Source organism: Ostrinia furnacalis, unplaced genomic scaffold, assembly GCF_004193835.3.
Source record: "Ostrinia furnacalis isolate ACB-3 unplaced genomic scaffold, ASM419383v2 OfSCF3539, whole genome shotgun sequence".
NCBI lineage: Eukaryota > Metazoa > Arthropoda > Insecta > Lepidoptera > Crambidae > Ostrinia > Ostrinia furnacalis.
Window position 1 is genome coordinate 50205 of NW_021133778.1, and position 19822 is coordinate 70026.

Sequence of the window (19822 nt, forward strand, 5' to 3'; positions counted from 1 at the left end):
TTAGTAACTGTAAAATCAATTTTAAATTCTTAAGTTAGTTCTTAACATCTAGTTAGGTAAGTTAATTGGATCAACAAGCAGATGGGCAGAGTTTCTAAAATAAATGTTTTTACAAGTGATCTTGTTCCATCTCATTTTGCATATCTACAAACTTTATTATCATAATCTTTGACGGGTGCGATTAGAGAAATGCACGCAATTTACATCATGTTATGATAATGTACTTATGCATACTGCACTCGAGTTATTTCGCTTGATACGATCCCAAATGGAATGAAACGTCTTATTGCTCTTAAGTGATTTCAACAAGGCTCAGAATCGTCTGTATTTGTTCGGTCGTGACTGTATAATTCCACGCGACTGTTTAGTTCAATTGAATGCGTACATAATTGTACAATATCTATTAAATGTTTTCTTACACACAAATTGCATTATAGAAAACGATAGGGTGTAAAAGCTTTCGGTTCGAAGTAGGAAATTGGAAATGTAGACTACATTTTAATAATTTAACTAACCTGCGACTTCGTTCAATGCTTTTGTATGTCCACGTTATATTTTCTTATAGGATAATAGCCTTTATTACATCAATAATACCTACACTTGACGGAAAGACTCAGAGATTGGATTAAATAATGATACTTTTAGCATTCTTAAGTTCTTTTTAAATTGAAAACTAGTATTCGAACTAGAACTTACTTTCATTAACCCAGAGTTTTATGGTGATATCCCCAAACTAAGAGACCTCTAAAATGGGCAATCCAAAAAACAAACCAAAAACCTTAGCAAAAATGTGCCTAACTGTTTTAAAGCCTATAAAGATCCTTTGCCTTTTTGTGTCCCGATTGTCAACCCCATAAATCGTTGTCCCGTTAATCCGGGACTGAATAAATTGGGACCGTCTGGAGTTCTTTGTCGCAAAATTTTTTGTCCCACACCCTGTGTTGTGCAAAATGTATAGGGTGGATTTTTTAAACAACAGTTAATATTTAAACTTTTGCGTTATTTATCTAAATATTGATTATAGCGTTAACGAATGCCTATTAATAATACTCTTAATTGGCACATTTCCTGTTACGTTTATTTCGATACAAAATTAGTATTGTAAATACCTCATAAGGTTGTATTTTCCTGCTATTTTGGAGTATGGACCGGAAAAGACGTGTTTATTATTAAATCCTGATGATACAGGAAAATATTAAAGGACATTGTCAGAAACCGCCTAAAAAACCGCCCAAAAACATTAACCCATCATAATTATTTTCTATTTTTTTTAATACATTAAGCACCCTTTCATTCTAATGGACACTTAAGCATTGAAAAATTAAATAAATAAGTCTTTTAACGTTTATTCTATAATACTATTACAACTTCCGGACGTTTTGGTGCGTGGCATGGTCTAAAACCTATCAAGTTCCATAATTTTTGCCGATAAAATCTGTACGAGGCATTACCGTACTTTATTGCTGGGAGTCCATGTATAGTGATGTTCCTGCGGCCATCATAGACAATAAAATATCGATTTTGAAAATAAAATAAATCGATTAAACTGCTTTGAAGACTAGATTTGCGTTAAAAGCTAAAAAGATATTGACAGTTTGACACTATTACAAGAAGATATCTAAAGTGTCCAACTGGTCGAAGGTCGTAAATAAAATAAAAATAATTAGGACCATAAACTGATATTCATGGTATCATAACTGTAAAAGTGTCAGAATCCGATGTTGAATATTTTTATGTAATATGTAGGTATTTTATAAAAGTGGAACCCCGAGTGATCTCCAAAACCCATTCTATTATTATATACGATTCGGCTTCGATATCTATAATACAATAGGAGTTTATTTCATGTGTCAGATGACAAGGGTGGAAACAACCTACGATTCATGTTGTTTATTTACGTGCAATATGTGGGCATATTGTAAAAGTGGAATGCCGAGTTGTATTTCTAAAACTTGTTCTATTATTTTATACTATTTGGCTGCGACTCGGCGTGACGACAATACAAAACATTTTTCGCGAATCGGTGTTCATACATTCACACAATACATTAGACGCCATGTTGTCATAAACGACATATTATAAAATCGCTGTGATTTAATATTCTTAATCATTAATTTTATGGCAAGTGTCCATCAGGAATCATTGTTCTTACACACAGAATCGTATTATTTCGCTTTCGGGTAGTAATATGTCAAAATTGTTGGTTCTTTAGGCGAACAATGTATGGAGAACGAACATTGTCCTTTGTCAAAGATCCCCGTAATCAGTGGTTCCCAAAGTTGTCTGGGCTACGACTCATTTAATACAAGTTCTCAAACTCGGGACCCAGCTGCCCAGCGGTTGGATAGGTGGGGTGGTGTGTCGTTCTACAGGCAGGGCCCACTCAATGTCCGCTCGCGACCCACTACTGGGTCGCTACCCATAGTTTGGGAAACCCTGCCCGTAAATATTGCTTTTATTTTATTTTTATTCATAATTATTTTTTGTGTCCTAGTTCATAACATGCTAATACTGGCAACTTAAATTTTAATGTAGTTGTTATTAGTGTTATTTTACAGCACAAAACGTAGTCTGACAAAGAGACGTCTGCGCATGTTCTTTAAAAACACTGGCCAGTACCATTTCAATTGTTTTTTTCTTCGTTTAATCATCGTGCTTTTGTTTTTCAACACTGCATCAAAGAATAACGTGTACGTATTTGATTTATTCCTTAGCTTATTCTAACATAAAAGCATTTAGTAGAGAATGAGACTCGTTACCGGGATAGGCGGTCGAACGAAGCCGCCAGTGGCCGCATAACTGTCAGTATTTCACTCCTTTTGTACTGACAAAAGGAGTGAAATACTGAGGCACGTCTACACTGATTATTCGGTATAGATTTTTTTAAACGGTAGAGTTGTTGAATCTATCTTTTGATTTATTAAAATATTAAAGCTGTGGTTTGTCTAATTAGTGTCTTAACATCTTTTTAGATGTAACTTAAAAGCTTGAGCTTTAGGTGAACGTATTATTTTAATTGCTCTATCACAAAAAAGCAATAACTTTCATTCACATAAGTTAACTTCAAAAAAATTTAAGTGTAAGTGAATATAATGTAAAAAAGACTTACTTGCATTTGAAAAAAGGTACATTTAGGTTGTTACAGTATCATAAAGCTCAGCTATTTCAGCCATCTATAAATGACATGCAATTTATCCGCTTTACTGAACCTATTTTGGAGCAAAGCTCGAATCTCAAGATGTTATCGACAGCACTTATTATTCAGAATATTTTAAATAGCACCTATAAAATATACTGTGATACATCATAAATATTAGGTACTCGGATATTACTTAGTGTAAACTTTAGTATGTATAATATTTTGCACCGCCTACTCAAATTCTCTATTTTGCTTAAGGTTAGCTGGGAGAGATTGCCACATGGCATAAGTTCGCCTTTTGAACCGCTTTTTTCTTTGTGTGACCGATAAAGTTGTTTAATTAAAATTAAATCATAAAAATTAGTCTCATCCACAGTGTACACCGCCCTTAACCTGCGCACACGCACGCCGCCGGCCGCGGCGCTTCTGTTCGGCCGTGATCGCTCGCGGTCACCGCGCCCGTAATGTGATAAGGGAAATTATGATTTTATGCCTTGACGTTGAGTAATCTATTCTTAAGATTTGTATGTGTGTTTTGTGATTGCGATTAGGGTGATTATCGGTTGGTAGAGTTTATGCCAGATGGATGATTTAGGTATGGAGGTATAGTGTAATTACGGTTGACGTTTTGTGAGGTACATACACTTATGCTGCCGTGCTAGCAATATCAGAACTAACTCCAATATTTTGCTGTTAAAAAACTACCGTCAGCTCATCTGATATAGAGCTTAGGTATATTTTTTCCGATTAAAATGGAGTTATTGCTGATATCACTACCACGGCAGTATACGGCACTAATGCACTTCCATTTAGAAAAAAATATTTGAAATGCACAACAAAAAGTAAAGAACAGTACAAAAACACTTGAAAATTTCAGAAGTCATGATTTTTCGAAGTTTTAATATTTCAAAATACAGAATTAATTATTAATATTTTATAGTTAATAATAATAAGCTTTACATTTCAAGTTTTTTTTTTTAAATTAGGTATCTATCAAGAAATGGCGGTAACATCTAAATTAGATTGAGTCTTTATTGTAAGATGCTCAAAATCAACTTCACAAAAAGCAGCTCTTGAAATAATCCAAAATTGTAAATCAAGAGTGGGTAATCAGAGTCAAAATATTAAAAAATATTCCAAAGAATCAATTAAGGCTACGCTCATTATAATGTATTTTGAAATGATTTTGATTCAACTCGAGTTGACATCAATTAAATTTGATAGAGACCGCTTACGAAATCGAATGAGATCGATTGATCGCATCGAATCGATTGGAATATGGATTTTCTGGATCTTTAGCTTTTTGTCATAAAAGATATGCGTTTTTAAGAGAGCTTCATAGAATACGGGCCACATACGGTGATATTTAAAATTCAAAATCGAAATGAAGATCAAACTGTCTTGGGGTACGTTTTGAACGGATATTTTGTGGTATCTTTAATCTTTATTTTTGATAGTAATCTCGAAATCACTTCATTGACTTCTTCTTTTTCTTGATTATGTAGAGTCTGATACCAAGGTATAAAATATAATACACTCGCGAGCAAAAGTATGGAATCACTTACATGAAGTTGTTTCCACGCGATCTTGTGTACTAACGAATTTGTTAGTAACAAAAATAGTAGCACCATTTTAAAGATTAAACTTTTAACTTTAAATTGATACCAAATTCATTTAAATCACACCGGTATTTAAAAAGATATCCCGGCTGATGTGAAGAAGTAAGAAAAAAGACATGTACCAACTGTTTGATACGTCGCGAGTTGCGGCCTATTTACCCCCTATAAAAGCACGTGTTCGGATTTTTGCGTTCACACGTTGATCCATACACATCTCGGCTTCTTTTGACACTTTACCTGGGATTCTACACCTGCAGATGCAGCACAAATCGTTGCACTGTTGCAAGAAGGGCTCAGCCAGCGGGCTGTCGCACGTCAGCTCCACATAAGCCAGTCCTGGGTTTCGAAAGTTTTAAGATGCTTTTGGGAGACTGGTGGCTTTATCCCGAGACCAAGTTCTGAACAGCGCCGGTGCACATCGCAGAGGGATGACCGTTTTTTCATGTCAACCTCTCTATGAAATCGTCATTTGACTGGTATCGACGTCCAGCAAGAGCTCATAAATGTTCGTAGGATAGCTGTTAGCGAGTGGACAGTTCGTCTAAGATATGAGCAATAAAGTTTGACTCCAAATAGGCCTGCCACAGGCTGGAAACTGACAGCAGGTCACCGACAAGCACGCTTTCAATTAGCTCGCACTCGGAAGGCGAGTAATGTAGGCGAGTTTTGTTCTCCGATGAATGCAGACTGTTTTTGCAGTGCAGCAGTCGAAGAGGTCGGGTCTATAGACGGCCTGTGGAGCGATTTGTGCAGTGCTGGTTCGCTAAAACATTGGCTTATGGGGGTGGCTTGCTCGACTTCCCATCGAGATGTGTAGGAGCAAATTGAAAGCGTGCTTATCGGTGACCTGCCGTCAGTTTCAAGCCTGTGGCAGGCCTTTTTGGAGTCAAATTCTATTGTTTATATCTTAGACGAACTGTTCACTTGCTAACAGCTAACCTACGGACATTTCTGAGCTCTTGCTGGACGTTGATACCAGTCAAATGACGATTTCGTAGAGAAGTTGACATGAAAAAACGGTTTTCCCTCTGCGATGTGCACCGGCAATGTTCAGAACTTGGTCTCGGGATAAAGCCACCGGTATCCCGAAAGCGTCTTAAAACTTTCGAAACCCAGGACTGGCTTATGTGGAGCTGACGTGCGACAGCCCGCTGGCTGAGCCCTTCTTGCAATAGTGCAACGATTTATGCTGCTTCTGAAGGTGTAGAATCTCAGATAAAGTGTCAAAAGAAGCGGAGATGTGTATGGATCAACGTGTGAAAGCAAAAATCCGAAAACACTTGCTTTTATGGGGGGTAAATAGGCCGCAACTCGCGACGTATCAAACAGTTGATACATGCCTTTTTCCTTACTTTTTCACATCAGCCGGGATATCTTTTTAAATACTGGTGTGATTTAAATGAATTTGGTATCAATTTAAAGTTAAAAGTTTAATCTTTAAAATGGTGCTACTTTTTTTGTTACTAACAAATTGGTTAGTACACAAGATCGCGTGGAAACAACTTCATGTAAGTGATTCCATACTTTTGCTCGCAAGTGTATTTTGAATTTGTCACTTAGAAAATTTTCAATCGACTATTTTAAACAAAGTTTTGTGTTTGTGATGAACTTGAACTAGCAATGAAGAAGCAAATAGATTACAGTCAATTTTCATTCTTCAACAATAGACATAAACTTTGAAATAACTTAATTTAAAAATCGATCAATAAATTCAGTAGTAGGTACACCAAACAGGCATACAGCCATAAGTGCATAAGTGAGTAATACATCAATTTCGAGATCGCGTTCTTAACCTTTAACTGGTGACATGGTTTTTGTGTAACGTAACTGGTGACGTACGGTCTGAGAGGCCGCTACCGTATCAAGACTGTAGCATAGAAACTAGGTAAGGTAGCATACCACAATCTTTAAAAACAGATTACTAGCATATAGAAGAATTAAATTTAAATAAAATAATAAACTCTAAATATCATTTTTAATGCAGAACTTGCTGTTAAATTATATGTAGTAATAAAAATCAAAAAACTAGAGATGAGATCTATAATCGCAAATAAAGAAATTTAAATCAACAAATTATAACAAAATTAGTATTTTTTATTATAGTTCCAATGATAATCAATTTAAAAAAACCTATCACACATAGGTATCCTATCATTTTAGAAAACTGGCAGTGGTGAAACTTTTGTATTTTTTATTGGCTGTCAGGACATTTATTGTTTGGCATAAAAGTGGACCGTCATTTTCACTTTCTGACTGATTCTCGTCAATTGGTCCTTCATCTTCAAAAATACTTTCTTCGGCTTCCGAATCATGGTCACTTTGCTCCTGAACGATGTTTTCAGGAACATATTCGGCTTCCGACCAAATTGAGTCTTCCTTTTCCGGATATTTTTCAAGTGGCGAATTTTCAAGTCATTTCATAAAGTATGGCACTATATTCCCAACTAATGATCCTACGCTTCTTTTTTGGAGTTATTTAAGTATCAATTGCAAGTAAAAACTGTAAAAATACGAAAAAACTGCATGAAAAAAATGTCACGTAACTGGTGACATGCGGTCTGAGAGACCGCTGCTGAACTTTACATCGATGTAACTTGCCGATTTGGAGCTGAATGATGCAAATATCCTTATCTACAGCGTAGACACAACTAAACTTGAAGCTACTGAAGCGGTGAAACATGGGAAGTACGGGGAAGGGGGTGAAACGATGTTTCGCTGACGCCGACCGGCCTGTGAGACCGCTTGTCACCAGTTAAAGGTTAAACAGAAGCCGAAATGAACGTCCGGGCCGCAGGCGCACATTCTGACATCCACGCTTGATAGCTGGTTTAAATTTTAGCCGGGATATTATTCCAATGTTTAAAACGATACGTTTTGTTGGACTTAAAACATTTAAGATTTAGGCTAAAATTAAAATTCGCAACCGTAATTAAATGCAAACTCACATTAATAAAAGAATATACATTAACAGGTAGTAATTTGAAATAATTCTGTTGAAACATTTCATTATTCATCTTTACATAATTTATCAACTGAATTAAGATAATGAGACAAGGAATAAATAGTTTAATAAATTTCATATTATAGTCGACGGAAATTTCTCAATATTGTAAAAAGAAATTGCACGTACATACCTACCTACATCATACAAATATCTTTTAAATATTCAACAACCGTTTATGAGAATTCGGTTCATGAAGAGTTTCTCAATTGTAGTAGATCAGCGATCTAATAAAGGCTTCTTTAATTAAGCTTTTGATGTAATTAAAGTTTGATGATTTAGACGCTCGATAAGTAAAATCGACTGTAGTCACTTATAGAATTACAGTAATTAATAAACAATACAAGCGTTGAATAATTATCTAGAAGTATCCAGCTTGTTATATCATCTCTATCTCATTTCCTAGTGATAGGATTTGTTTTATTCGTCAGTTTCATAATGGTCGGCTCTAAAGGATTCTCTATCAATAAACGATGATCTGATAAGAAGTCACAGCTCTATCATCTACATACACCGTACAATCTCGACTTTCTATCCCTTCGAAGTCGAATGGACACGCGCTCACAGTATGATTGCGCTCGCGTCGCCCTCAGGCGATTATTTGCCGCACTTCCACCAAATTGCACGCGTTCGTGCGCGTACGCCATTACGTTTTGGATTTCGGCCAAAAAAACGTCCAGTTAGAATTTAAATTCTAAAGACCTTGTATAAGTACCACCAAGAATGTAACGCAGCTGACACAGTTTGCGTTTAATGTTTCCTTTGCCAACTGCTAATTTGGTGAAAATTAAAGCTAATTGATTAAGAAATATGGTATGGTTATAGTAATCATCAACAATGATACTGTTTATGTAAATACGAGTACCATTGACAACAAAAATAATGTTGTTAATGTTAATTATAATATTGATGATTACGTTATTGTAAGAGTAGAATATGAATATTAATATGAACAAATAATCACAATCTATAATCCCATTACAAATCATGTTATCACAAAACAAGTAGAACAGATAGAGCTTGTAGAAGCGACCACAATTGCAGCCGATATAGCACGTGCCCCAAGAAAAGTGTTCGAAACAATTTCTGAAGTGGTTCGAGTCGTGAAGGCCGGGGGTAAACAGTAATAACCCAATATTACCTGCAACTGGACAACGGGCTGTTGAACAAAACACAAGATGGAGCGAATTACATTCAAATTCAGATTGTGTAGATCGTTTTCAATATTGCGAATGCGAATGTAAACCAATAAATAACCTGGTTTGGAATCTGCTTGTTGTACATTTTCTATAAATGTGTTTTAATCAACTGTTTCTATTAAAGATATAAAATAGACTGACAAGGTTGATTTTAAGAACTTACTTTGCCTTAAATTTCGTAAGATTCCCAGAAGTGCTGGGTGATAAGACTAATACTTAAAGGCTGGGATCGTCTGGTGGATATTATTCAATTTCACTCTTTATACACCCTAGGACCAGATTATTGAAACATTATCAATATTGCGATACGAAAAAATGAAAAAAAAATTGATAACAAATTGGCACACAATTTAAGTACCTAATCTATGATCGTTTGGAACATATATTTCTAAAGGGGTCAATAACGTGATATGAATGATGAGCATGACGTGATATTATGTTCTTCATCTGATGATGAAGCCACAGGACGTCCACTGCTGAACATAGGCCTCCCCCAATGCTTTCCATGTTGCCCGGAAAACGCAGCGTGGGACGTCCACCCAAAAGGTGTACCGACGACATCATAAAGGTAGCAGGAAGGCGCTGGACGCAGGCCGCTACCAACCAGGCAACATGGATATTATGTTACTATGAAAAATAACTAAATAAAAATACTAAGCAGTCAGGCAGTTAAGATCCCGCTAAGTCCTCCTTCCTTGCACCTGTTATGACTGGAGGGTGACTTCGTAGTTCCAAATGGTACAGTCATGATCTAAAATTGCACCTCATTTCGTTTCCCTCTACCGACAGTTGCTGTGATTGTGTACCAATTCAACAGGTATCTGTAATTTGGATACTCAATGCTATAGTTTCACAATAAATGCTTGAGGAAATGAAAAAACACAACCACTGAGCACTTGCAGCATAATTTTGCGGTAAATCTTACATAAGGGTTAAATATTTTCTTCTTGGATGAAAAGATGGTAAACCTTTAGATACTCATAAATAAAGGAATCAAGTATAGTACAAGCTTTGCTTAGTTTGGGACTAGCGGCGCAGTGTAAAATGTCCAAGGATATTTATTTATTTATTATTTATTTAGATTACATTTTATATTAATTATCTCTATTAAAGTTTCTATTTGTATTTTGTGCAAGAAATAGAGCATACATTTGTTGTGATTTGAGTATAGAGCAAGATTAATCATTTTATTGATCACCTTCATTATCTCAACAATACATTAAATCATAAGTAGCATTGTGTACTAACCATTATCAATTAACCCTTCTACGTCTGTAAATCAATTTATGAAATTAATGACGTCTGTGGTCTTTACGCCTATTTTGCAGCACGCCTCTTCAAAGCTAAACAGGTGTGAACGCTATGGTCTATCAACCACCCTCCATAGTTCACGCACGTGGTATACTCAACCGTGGTAACACACCTGATGTTTGTAAGTTAATTATGGTTTACTTGCAGGTTGTTTGTTTTTTGTTTTAGTGTTTTCTTTTACACTAATTCTAGCATCATTATTATCTTCATAATTTGTTAATGTTTTGAATGCATGTGATATTATTATTTAATTTTTAGGAAACTAGTAGTCAATTTTATCATACAAGTGACCCTTTTGTAAGGCTTTGCATCACAAAAACACTGTATCATATCATTAGGTAAGTGTATATTGCACGAATACATTGAATACATGACAGTTATTTGGCGATTAAAAATGAGCTCTAAATCTGTTTAAATAGGCACATAACAATATCCACTAAAGCAGTGATTGATTGACAGGTAAATCGCGCAAAGGGTTAAGCTTCACCTTGAAGAGCCTTCACATCAGAAGAACCCTATTTTACTGCGTATGCGTCCTTCAGAAGGCTAAATCCCTAGTATTTATCATTTAATCTTGTCACAGGTGCATCTACGGTTGGCTGACTACCCCATATACCTCGCACGTGGTATACTGGACCGTGAAGCCTTCACGGTCGGTATTGCACGCAACAACCGTGTAAATGCTATGGTTAAAGCTAATTCGATTACAATAAAGATTAATTTGTTGACACGCAATGGCTGTTTATTATTGGTTTTGTGAGTATGGTAATTGGAATGTCTGGGTAGATTAAATCATTTATTTATAAAATTCGTTGCTTGCTCACGGTAGCAGTGGTTCAGTTTTTTCAGTAAAATCGATGAATGAATTATGTATCTCAACATGATATATTTTGTCTATTTCCTACTAAGTAAACCATTGTTTTTGCTCGTACTTATTGTATGAATGTGTTTTCTAAACCCATCAATCCCCAAGCGGTAGCATAATAATTTTATAATATGACCGCGTAACAATTGATAATGTATTGTGTCTTGATTCGCGGGAATTAAAGGGGTACAATCCCTGTACGTACGTATCTACAGTATGTTACTTATTTATTTGTTTATTGATAGATCTAATTATGATACGAGTATAAATCTAATTTGCTCAATCTTATCATATTCCTCGCAAAATAAAGCAATTTATTTTTCCATTAAGCAATAAATGCCCAACAACTGAAATAAATGCTCAGCGTTTAAATAGGCGCCTATAATTTACGATCACCGTGTGCAATACCGTGACTAAAGGTATCGCACGCTAAACTTACACGGTATGGTTAACCATAGTAAGTATGGGGTGGTTAACTGACCGTGTCCCTGTCAACACCTTTATTGCTTATTATGCTTGTTTGAAGAGATAGGGTGAGTTATGATTTTAAGCTATTCAATTTTAACCTAACACCTATCAAGTCCTTCTGGCACAAGAGTATTTTGGAATCTTTTGTAATTCTATAACCCAACTTGATATGCTTTCATTATAAAAACTTCCATCTGGAACATTTGGGGCTTCTTCCAAACCATGACTAAAGCAAGCCTAATAGGCACCATTATAACGAGATTTTGGAGTACAACACAAAATGTCCACCCTAATGTACCAGTCGTGATCTCTCCCAGTAGCGGTGTAACCGTTAAATTGTAGTAGGTAGGTGTCTGATGTCGTCGTTCCGCTCGTGATGGCCGCGTCAATACTGTTTGGTGGCATTCGAGATGTTTAGTGTGGGGCGCTGATTGATAAAAAAAGAAAAGTCAAATTACGAATTCGTCGCATCGCACGAGATAAGTAACACTTACGGACATTCTTACATGATTACGAGATTCAGAGATGAAAATTCAATTTTCAGATAACGCTCAACGGCCTGTCGTTTGATCCAAATGTTTAAGATATTTTTATTTACTTAGTCAAAGAATACTGTCAGTAAGTACCTGGTCTTTATTTTTCATTCATTGTCTGTACATTTGAAAATAAATAAGTACAAAATGAGGGTCATATTCACATTCAGTACAATCAATTGAAATCACCTAAAATCAATGATAACCATTATGCAGCATTTCTGTAATAATTACATTCCTAAATTACAGAGAGGCTGTTGACATCATCATTGTAGTGACAGTTAACCATAAACTATTTCATTTCTCAACTTCACTGCTATCAGCTTCAAGGATTCAAATTAAAGTCTCCTTTAAAATTAATATTCCCTACCATATTCTCACAAACAAATTCGCGTTCAGCTACCGTTCCGAAAAAGATCTCGCTGGCAGATGCTGCGCGAGCGCAATCATCCCGTCACAATTTTAATCAAGGTCCGAGGTTCTATTCTCGATTTTTTCGTTTTGGCTTCCGAGGCGACGTAATAATTGCACTAAATAGAGGGGCGGGTCCGGGCCAAGATTCGCCGGTTGCATTCGGTTGGCGTTTTAGAACACGGAATAGCTAGAGTTGGTATTGTATGGCAATGTTGATAATAGTCGTGAATGGAGTGTAGGTGGGTGGGGAAACGATAGACGTATAATTTAAGTTTTGAAACAAATCGTGGACGAAATATCGAGTTGGTACCTTATTAATAGTGTGTTTATTTATGAAACCAAAAACATTTCTTTTTCAAATTACATCATCATCAGGTCATTTATTCTTCACTGCAGGAGGACGTCCATCTTTAATTTTACCAGAAATAAAAGTGAGGATTTAGCCTAAATTACCTACGCTCAGGCCAGACACGGATTGTAGAGGTAGAATATAATGCATTTGAGTAATCCTGCTGATGTTCGCATATTCAGACGTCGACACGAACTGATTGATGAAAGATGCTGCAGCATAAAAAACACTACAGGAAATATGACCAAATGACATTTAAGAAATTCTAAAACCGAATTTCAAGCTCAGCAATACCAAACATCATTTTAATCCTTGAATCTCGAAATACATCAATTAGCCCAAAAAATGCTTGAAACAAAACTCCGCGGTACATCCAGCGAGCATTTTAATTCGAGTTCCGCAGGTTTGTAATTATTTAGTGATTGGTGGGACGGTGCGCCCGCGCCGGTAGCCGATATATCACGGGGAGATAAACCTTGAGGCCGCCAGATAGCTTTGGGATTTTTTCGCCTCTTTGCTTTGCGGTCTATTAAAATTTATGCGATAATGTATAATATAATTGGTTTTGTATTTATGTTTATAATTTTAATTTTGAAATCTTTACTTAAAAGTATTGACACTTTGTGTAGGCCGAATGTCATTATTATGTGGCCATCTGGCAGGTGGCTCGAAATTATTGCTTCTTTTGTTTTATTTACATTTCTAAAGTCTAATTGTTGTCTATTTTTAATAAAAACAAAATTAATGCACTATGGGCCACACTTCCAGCTACTCATGTTCCAGTCATGTCATCTCGTTCTATCGCAAAGAATCGCCATTTGATGAGAGCGAGGGAAGAAACGGAAATGGGTAGCTGGAACTGTGACACACTGAACAGACGACTTTAACAGACTATACATAATTGTTTGTTGAAAATTCACCCCTATAACAACTACATAAGATCTCGTGGTGTTCACCTTAACGTGCTGTCGTCTGTGCCTATTATACCTACAGTCTTAAGTCCATTGTATAGCTAAAATAACCAAAACTATTTTCTTCCTACAATTTAGAAATTTATTTCGAAAATAATCTACATTAGCAAGGAACAGTGGTACTAAATTCCGCTGTGGACGTCCTACATAGAACTAAACTGCAGTCCGGTCATAAAGTAGGAGCTTTATGTGCTTATCCCACCATTGAGAGTCGACAAAGCTACAAGTCCAGTGTGTTTGATAAAAATGTTTTGCGGGACAATTTTAGCAACATTTATTAGTTCGTTCGTTCGTTTCAGCCAAATGACGTCCACTGCTGGACAAAGGACTACCCTAAAGTTTTCCACAATGAACAGTCCTGCGTTGCCCGCATCCAGGCAGGCCTCCTACTAGGTGGACCGACGAGCTGGTAAAGGTCGCGGGAAGAACCTGGATGCGGGCAGCGCAGGACCGTTAATTTATTAGTTACATTTATCCATATCAATGCTAATTTTTCTTCTGTTACCTTGTCAAGCTCAAACCACAGTGATTCAAAAGAAAGGAAGAGAGATTGAGAGCCAGAGTTCTTAGTTTTGGAAGGGGAACACGCTCCCTATAAAATATTTCGGGTTAATATTTCTGTGATAAAAATTCACGCGAAAATCCGCAAGAAAAAGCTAGTTAATTTAAGAATCCTCATCATCACATCAGCCACAGGATATCCACTGCTGAACATAGGCCTCTATCAATGATTTCCACATCGCCCGGTTGGTAGCGGCCTGCATTCAATGCCTTCCTGCTACCTTTATTAAGTCCATAAGGTAATATAAGAATAAATTTTAAGTAAAAGTTGGCTGGCATCAAAACATAATAAAGTAATAGAGATATTGCAAAATGGACTGCAATCGTCAGACATACTCTACCACAGAAGTGTCATCAAACTACTATCATTTTCAATTCTTAATACGCATTCCTGCAGAATTTACTTGTGATCTCAGGTTATCTCACTTCGTTATAAAACAAACTAAATAATCCTACGAACTCAACAATTTACACCAGTCTATAATGAAAGTGGAATTCAAATAGATATTTTATTGCAAGCCTCGCAAAGACAAAACATGTCCCGACTCATTTGGCATATAAAACACAAACTTTATGTGCCACGTCAGAGCAATTGGGTTGGACTGTACCACTACTGTAGACGGAGCACGAGTATAGAAAAGTTTTTTTGTATGAAAAACAAAACAGCGCCTCTACGGTTCGACGAGTTGGACGGTTGACGAGAGTCATTCGTGCTCAGGGCATTGATAAAAGTAAAATATTATTAACTGGTATTTTATTCAGTTACGCCCTTACAAATTACTGGAAAAGTAATTTTAATTTGTACTCATAATAAGTAAGTAATTAAATCATATGGAAACAGTACATTATTGCTTTTACAGAATAAAACAAAGCACGATGCGTCATTTTATGGTAAAAGGAATCACATCGCATAGAAATAATGTTTTTATCTTATTAATGAGTTTGATTACAAGACGACAGAAACAATTAACCAACGTTTCACCACCATAAAGCTAAGGCCATTATGCTACCATCGCCTTTTTAATCCATTAGTTAATGATAATTAAACATAATATTAAAAATAAACAAAATTAAAGAAGCGTGATGCTGGTGTCATAATTTTCACTCTAACAACGCATTTATCTTTCAATTTTAATACTTAAGTAGCCAATCTTTTTAAAATAAACGTTAATTAATCATGCGTCCTTTCACATCGGCAAATAAAAGTACTAAACGATCAAGTTGTTAATTACCTCATTAATCATTTAATAATTTCCATAATTACCGACAAAGCACGTTCTATTAAACAGGTAAAATCAAATAACTGTACTTACTCGTATATTTGTTTATACTAGTGCTTGTTTTGATTATAAAGTTTATTACAGTGGATTGCACGATGCTTTTAATTAAAAAAGATAAGGTCTCTGCTAAACAGCGAGCGTTGGATGGCATAATATTTATAAAATTAAAAATCAGCTACTACATCGACAGTAAAGTATGAAAACTATACTTTCGATAATAAGGTTCACGTAAACTTTGTTAATATGTAACAAAATATTGATAGCATCATCTCTGCTAAACAACGAGCGTTGCATGGCATAATATTTATAAAATTAAAAATCAGCTACTACATCGACAGTAAAGTATGAAAACTATCTACTTTCTATAGTAAGGTTTACGTAAACTTTGTTAATATGTAACAAAATATTGATAGTATCATAACAGTGACAGAGTGATATAATTTTAAGCCTTTCTCAGGGTTTTATTGTAGCTCTACATTGTAGTTCGAAAAAAATTGGTATTTTTATTGTATACATTTATTATTTATTTATTTCAAATCTTTATTGCACACAAAAATGCAGTACAAAAGCCGAACTTAACGTCCAAAAAAAAGTTTATTACAAATAAAATTCTTCCTTGGACTTACCTATCTACAATGACTTCTATAAGTAAATACAATAAAAAATTGTCTCGTCGATCTCATTTCGACTGACTGGTCAACTTACAAGTAGCGAGGTTTCTAATCACGTATCTGACTTATCTACCGAATTAAACATCACTTAAGCAACGTACTTGAGATAAATGAGTATTGCTCCATATTAGCATTCTCGGTTTACCGTTACTCGATATGGGTTCTTTGTCGAGCTTATTAATAGGGGAATCTGAACTTGTCTGTACTTACACGTGGTACCGATTAGAAATGGATCACTTTTTAATGCTAAACGCGTTTTCGATCGCACCTTGACCGAAACAAGTAGATATTTTTAAACTAATCATGCCGGATTCGGTCTGAAACTACTTTATTTGTGGTCTGTAACCAAATAAAAGAGCATCAAGCGATGCTAAGATTAGCAGAGTAGCATATCCACTCCCATTCTTTACGTGTGTGTCATAAGAAGTGACTAAAATAGATAATTATGCAAACATCAGGTCTTCTCAAGCTGTCTGATCAACTCGGAAAGTGAGTAGGACGAATCTATCTTACTTCTTCTGAGGAAATTAAATGACCTGGTAATGAAAGTAACTAATTACAACTACTCGTAGAATAAGGAACTAGCATTTTGTTTTATCTTGCCAGACAACATTTTATAACATGAAAATAATCTTCAGTAAGCATAGAAACACATACAATACAACACATTGACTATGCGTCACTTTAAAGCGTCACTATTTCACATCGGCCTTATAGTTCGCATGATAGTAAGTGATCACCACCACATCCGTGACGCAAAGAGTTCAATGGCTATTGAATACTTATAAAAACAATAATAAAACTAACGACTATCCAGAATTAAAATTCATTAAATATTTGTCGGGACGGAACATACTCGTACCAATGGCTATGAACGATGATTGTAATTCAGACTTGGCGAAGCCATGACTGTAAATGTATTTCTGTATCTTCAATTTAAAATACAACACATATTGAACATTTAGCTTCGACCATCTATAACTCAAGAGTAAAGTATGAATACTAAAATAGCGACGTATGTTAAGAGTATTGCAATATTTTAAAAACAAGAAACTCAATCAGCTTTCCAATCGTTTTTCATTTTATTATTATCTTTGAACATTCCTATATCTATTGAAAAATGCCAAACATGGCCCGCGGCTTCTTTGATTGTACAATCAACACTCTATTGGGTTTTGTAACGGCGAATACGTTTTTTTAATAAATAAGTTAAGCGATTATTTCAAGAAGACAAAATATCAATTTGCGGAAACGCTGCCAGCCTTTTGGACACCGCTAACCTCACTGATGGATCTGGAGATACTGATCAAGATGATATAAGTGTAACTTTATAATTAGCGGTTTGTGAACGTGGTGAAAATATTAGTGCCAACAGCTCAGGTAGTCTTTCAAACTACAGTCAATTACATTTCTTTCAAAGTCAGTATGAAGTCAGAAAGGTCCTACTATAACCAGAAGTAGTAATACTTTTATTCGGTTTTGCTGACCTATCTAAGAATCAATCTAAGGATTCAGGACAAGAGAGGAGAGAGTCAAGACTCTAAGACAAAAAGTATTTTTAAACTATATAGGAACACTTACACAAAGCCAATATTTACATACTACACTTCAAACATAAGTAGATTTGACTACCAATAAATCCTTTTAAAATCAAAGTGTTTAAAGAACCCATTCCAATAAAAAATATATTAATTGCATCATTATCAACATCGGAAAGCGCCAATAAACTAAAAAATCTGGTCGGCGCGACACAAACGGTCAATTTTCGTCGAAAAAAGTGGATAAAATAAACAAGGTGACTAAAATAAAGCCATAAATTTTAGTGCCGGCACTTTTGACCTCGGATCTAACAAATTAACAGACCGATTAAGCTACCGATTCGGGTCACAAGTGGTCATGGGACATTAATGGTTCTGACAACATCGGGGGTTTGGTGACAGTCGTGTGGGAAAACGTGCTTCGGTGGCGCCTGAGTGGATTCGATTTGTCTTTTGGACCTAAAAAATGTTCTTTATCTATGCTTTTTGTGTATTGAATATTTGCATCATTTTAAAAGGCAGCGTTCAAACTAATGATAAATTATGGAAACATCTTTCTCCGTCAAATACTTAAGATACATGTAGAAATTATTCAAAATTTATTTATGTAGCCAAAGAGGCTACAAAAATTTTGATAACTATTTAAATAATTGATAGTTCTGTAAATTCAATATTGAGTAATACAAGCTAAACAGTCCAAATTATTCAATCATGCGTAAAATAATATGAATCCTTGATTTTATTTTATTGCGCGTATTAGTTTAATAGTCTAATCAACCAAGATTACTTTTCGGTAAAATCAACTTTCATTTCATTATAATATTTTATCCTACTTACATAAAGCCAGGCAAAAATACTTTATGTATCGACATACATATAAACAGGTGTGGTGGTTAAATTAATTGCTGCAGTGCTAATTACTTTCGCGAAAAGTTAACATCGAAAAGATTTTAAAAATTATAAAAAAATGCCTTGTATCCCTGATTGTACCTATAAATAATGTTGCCCAACACACGGGCGGCTTTTTAGATGTGTCCGATAGTGACCGAAGAATCCAAATACTGATCCCACAACGATTAGTTTAGTATATAACTAAAATATTTATTTATTTTAATTTATGAAAATATTTAGCGATGCCATTAACATTCGGAAGAAGAGCTTCAATAATTAAATTCATATTGACGGGTCCAAATGTAAATATTTTGGCATTTATTATTCTTAATGTGGTTAGTGACTAATATTTAATTGATTGAAACTTATATTCTTTAACTATCAATACAATGAACTAAACGGACCACAGGACCGATCGTAGAAAATCCTTGGAGGAGGCCTTTGTCCAAAAGTGGACGTCATTTGGCTGAAACGACGACTGTGAACTAAAAAAATTTAAGTTGGTATGTAACTAATTAAGGAAACTTTAATCATAAATAATAGTGATTTCGCTTCACATTCTTAAATCCAAGTGTGTCTTGGAATATGTAATACTGACAATTAAAAATGTCGAAAAAGTAACAATTTCTATCAACTTTCTAATAACCAGTATAATCAAATTTATTGGTGCAGCATTTCTGTAAAGAAACCAGTAAATAAGGTATACAGGAAGTACATTTCGCGGTATCAATATGTACGATATATCTCACCTTTATGTCTCTTGGCATAAGGTATAAAATATAACATCGATAAGATGTGATTTAGTTGACGACTTGAGCGAAATATAACGCGTCCTCGCGCAAAACTCGATATGACCAATTAAGTGCGTGAGAAAGTAGAAAAAATGTCTATAATTTGTGTGTGATCGAATAAATAAAATTGGGCAAATTAAATAGATCTTGCTGTTGAGTTCACACGGGTTTGTTTTTGGTGGAATTTGTAAACTTAACGTCTGATTATGAGTAAGTTGATC

General features: G+C 35.2%; 1 protein-coding gene across 1 annotated transcript in view; it reads right to left on the reverse strand.

Annotated features, from left to right (window-relative positions):
- LOC114357882 (zinc finger protein 177) overlaps positions 1-19822 on the reverse strand; it is a 72275-nt gene that overhangs the window by 28411 nt on the left and 24042 nt on the right. The window lies entirely within an intron of this gene.